Source organism: Ursus arctos, unplaced genomic scaffold, assembly GCF_023065955.2.
Source record: "Ursus arctos isolate Adak ecotype North America unplaced genomic scaffold, UrsArc2.0 scaffold_1, whole genome shotgun sequence".
NCBI lineage: Eukaryota > Metazoa > Chordata > Mammalia > Carnivora > Ursidae > Ursus > Ursus arctos.
The window spans coordinates 44,201,299-44,206,298 of record NW_026622763.1 but is presented as its reverse complement, the minus strand read 5'-3'; positions in this window follow the sequence as shown (position 1 = coordinate 44,206,298).

Below are 5,000 nucleotides of genomic sequence, written 5' to 3'. Positions count from 1 at the left end.
TCTGCTTTGCCTTGTGCGAAACATGAACAGAATAAGCGCTTCCTCATGTGACACAATGACTGTTATTAGCTTCTCCACAAAGAAACTAAATATTCCGTATCATTTGGACGTATTGAAAAATGGTACACATATTAATCAAAATGTTTGTTATTTTATCAAATACTCTCAAAAACAAGTAGCATAAAATCTCATCACTTTTGTCTCACCATATTCATATGATTTTACAATACAGTTTTTAATTGATCCTTGTACCACATTATTTTCAAGTTAATGCTATTAAATTGTAATATTTGGAAATTATCCAAGAATTAAATTATCAGCTCATACTATATTTCCCCCCAACACATTTACAGGACTTTTTTTTTTGGTCTCTTTCCATAGCTACTTGTTACCATTCCCGACCTCACCCATATGCACAGAACACACTCTATGTCTCCTTTTCTACTCTCACTGTGGTGCTAGAGAACTCTGAAGAACGCATACAATAGGAAGCAGAGGGCTGTTTGCCACTGACCGGGTAGAAGAAGGTAACTACATACTCTCTACTCCTCCAGCCCCATCTAGATACCATTACCTTACTTTGTGTCTGTCGTTTTTAAATCTCCCTGTCCTAGGGCAGTGGTCCTTCAATGCATACAAATTACCTAGAGAGGACTGTTGAAAGTTTCTTGGGGCCCCACTCCCAGAGATTCTGACTCGGTAGATCCAGTAAGACTCTACTTACATTTCTGTCAAGCTCACAGATGAGGCCAAAAATGCTGCTTTGAGGACCTCGAGTCTAGGGGTAGAAAAGTTTCTCCCAACAGATCTTCAATGGGAAATTCAAGGAAACATCTGGGACTGAGACACTCGGTTCTCTTAGTGAGCTAAAGTGATTTAGCTGCCACCTAGAAATTAAAAGGGAAATAGTACTGTAAATGTCATTTAAATCACTTTTAAATCATCCTTAGCTCTAAACAATGACTTATGCAGAGAGGTATTTGAATTTCAGTCAGCGTTGCCACGGAATGCCGAATGCCATGCAACTCAATTTGAAAACAGGATCTTGAATAAATGTCATAAAAATAAAGTCATCTATGTGATAAAAAGATAATGCATACATACATGATTTAGATCGCCTCTTTTACCCTCACCCTTTCTTCAATTTCAACCCATTTTTAGTCAAAATTTGCAATTAAAAACTTTATGAAAATGTAACACAAACAATAAAATACCATAATGACATCTACATTCACATTACACTAAAATACCTTCATATATCATCATATCACCTGATGCTTAGCCAAATTTTTCCAAATAATGCCATAAGACTTCATCTAAATACAAGTCATATTAGGTAACCAAATATTCCCACAGTTCAGTGTAAGTGCATGCATTTCATCTACTCAGTTCTGTAAAGAGTAAGTAATAAAGACATGCTATTAATTCAGCAGTTATCGTGAGCCTTAGAAAATCATTTTTACCCACTATCAGGTAACCTAAGTCTACCATATATTCTAAGATTCTTGTGTATGCCAGTTAAATGAGCTAAACTTAAGCCAGGATATATGGGAACTCGGTAATTTCCTCTCAGTTTTGCTGGGAACCTTAAACTGCTCTAAAAAAAATAAAATCTTACTTAAAAAATTGAGCCTGGATTGTTAATAAATCAATACTTTACTATAGTAGTTAAGTTTTAATTTTAAGTGATACTCAAGTCAATGGCTAAAATGATAAAATTGTCTTTCCCAACTATTGAAATCACAAGATATCTAACCTCTTCCTAACAGTGACATTTACATTACCACCTTGGGCTGGTTACTTTCCGACCAAAGCCACACACCTTCAATGACCTATTCTCTATGTGGCTTGTAAAGCTGGAGGATCCACAGCTGTACATTTCCTTTATTTTTAGAAAACATAATTTATTTTCTAATAAATATGGCTGGATGATCAGAGAAGAGCCTCCTAAAAGATTGAATTCACACAATTAAGTAGAAATATTCTTAAATTTATTGGATGAGTTAATTCCATACTGTCCCAAATCCCAATTGACCCAATGTGCATGTCATCCATACCAATTTCGGGAGGTGGATTTATCACATCCCTATTGCTTTATATTTTCTTTCTCTTCCTGGTATTCTTTAAGTCCTGGACTTCAAAGAAATTTAAAAGAGGTGGAGGGGGGTGGGCACAGAGTGAGGATGGTCATGAAGAGTAGAAATAAACTAAATGGGCTTTATCATTGAGTAAATGGTGTTTTATTTTTATTTATCTTAAAATTGGTTTAATATCTTTATTTTCTCTAAAAACAAACTAAAAAAACTGCTTAATATCTTCAGAATAACAATGCAAATGAACTGCTTATGTGACAGTGAACAACACTGGGGAGGTAGAAGAGTGTAAATGTACCTGTACTGTAAAGCAGTAGGTAAAATTAAACACCCTTTTTGAAATGCTTTGGTAAGTACGGTTTGATGGAGAGTCTTCGAAGCTATTCTCTAATCTACAGAATATGAAAGAGTTGTTAAATATCAGTGACAGATGTTAGGTTTTTGGAATGGCAAACCTAATAAACACATGTTTTCAGTTGGGAATCTACAATTTTAAGGATTTTATTGTTTATATATACGTGGTCTCAATGAATGAAAGGCTAATTATTCTTTTTTAAAAAGTCAAAAACTAACCAACCAGTGAAAAGAAAAATAAGTAGGTAATACAATGTCTCATAACGCTTAGACTAAAAAACATGATTGAAGAGTCTAATGGAATTATAAACTTCATGTTTGAAAATATGGCTAATACGAGGATGCATTAGTAGATATTTAAGAATCTCTCTACTATAAACATACATATAATCAATTCCATTCACATTATTTTAAAAACTCTTGACTTTCACAATTCAAAGTGTTTTTATTCTTGTTAAGGAAAGATAATGAGGTAAAATGGGAGTTCTACATTATCAGAAATTTGTATATAAAAAGGTGAATTTACCATGTCATGGTTATAGTAATGACAACTACCATTTTCAGACATTTACTATGGACTTGGCACAGCTCTGAGGGCTTTATTTATCTCATTGTATCTTTTCTGCAGCCCTGTGAGGCAGATGTTCATTTTGCAGAGGAGAAAACTGAAGCTTAGCAAATTAAGCAGCTTATCCAAAATGAAATAGATAGTAAATAGTGAAGTGAGAATTTTAACTCAGTGCATTGATTCCAAAGGCCATGCTCTTCACCATTACATTGTACTGTCTAAAGTCCCAACTGACCTAATACATGTGTCACAGTGATTAACTATACAGACAACTATCGGGCTTGTTCAAAAACCATGACAGTGTCCTTAAAAATCAGAGTGACAATATACCGCGTTGGGTGCCAGAACTTTCTGGGCTTCACTTTTGACCCATCAGGCTTCAAATTTTCATAGTTGTTTAATTTAGCGGTAACGGTCTGCATCAAGCGGGTACACCGTAAGGGTAGTGTTAACTTAACTTGCAATTATTCCTCACCACACTACCTATGAGTTGGTACATTATCATTATTTCAGTTTCTAGAAGGAAGCAACCTTGAAAAAGAATATTGTGAAGATGAAAGAGCCTTTTACAACTGCTTAGAAGAAATATACTTCAAATTCCCCCCCTCATCTTCAACCATCAGCCAGCTCTCCTTCATTGTGAAGTTCTGTTAAGTGTAATATAAGAAGATACTTATTTCTGCCTTCAAGAAACTCATCTGAAATAGAGATATTCTCCAATTTCCAATCACAAAAAGCCATTCTAATTAAAAGGTAAACACAGGATACTATGTTCAGAAATGTGCATCCCTGCATTTGATTCTTTGATATGTTTGTTCAACTATGTTGAGAGGTCACTTGTTTCTGGCTATTGTCATTTTGACAGTGGTAGGAGTTGGGGGAGCATGGTCAGCAGAGTCAAGAATGTGTGACTTTTCTTTCAAATGTGTGTTAAAGCAACACAGTTAAAGCTCATTTCCAAAAAAAAAGAGGAAAAGAAAAAAATCAAACTGAGAAATTATCAATTGATTTAACCAAGTGCTCAGTCATGCAAAGAATGCTGCCAGGAAAAAAAAAAAAAAAACACTTCCTTCATTTCTACTCGATATGCTAGAATCAGCTATGAAAGACTTTAGTTGCACATGACCTCTAGGGAATTGAGAAGATCTTTTTAAAATTTTCTAGTTTTTTCAGAATTTACTTAATTTTTCTCCATTAAGTCTTTTAAGTAAAAATAATAAGCAAAAAGAATACACTTGTAAGACATTGTTCTGAAGGTAATAAAACAGCTTTTATTACTTTTTAAATAATGCTGTGTTACATTTCAAAGTTCAGAGAATAAAGATGATACTAAAAGTCATCTCAGGTCAAAATGATGGTAGGTTTCTTTCTAAATTATGAGTTCATATCTTACATTAACCTTTGGCAGTGTCTATAACGTATTGTTTTATATTACTTTGCTGTACACTGATAGTTTTTGTAAACTAAGACCTACTTCACTTACTTTTAAAGACAAATGTTTGCTTAGTGTCTACACATGTGTGCTAACTGTAGTCCTTCAGACATTCATTAGTGTTTAGAATCTGCACTTAAGGAGGACAATGGCATTGTAAATGAAAATGACCAGTAGCCAAAGGGAACATATAATTGTTTGTAATTAAACAAAAGTGTTGCTGAGTTAATCAAATTCACATCTTAATATACTTTAAAGCGTTGCTGTCTTGTCAAAATGAAGACTTCAGTTTTCTGTCTCTTTGGAATTTTTTTTTAATTGGTAATGAAAACTAAGCAAATTATACCACTGAGATTTTTTTAACCCACTTAAGTACAATAAATAAGCCAAGTATGTTTTGATCAAAGTTTTCATTGGAATCTCCTTTTAACTTTTTTCACCAGTCTCATAATTAACAGTTTGTACAGGCATGAGCCTATTTATAGCTTTTGCTCTGCAATGCCCTGTGCTGTTGATCTCATCTTTTTGAATTACAACATAAACACTGAAACAT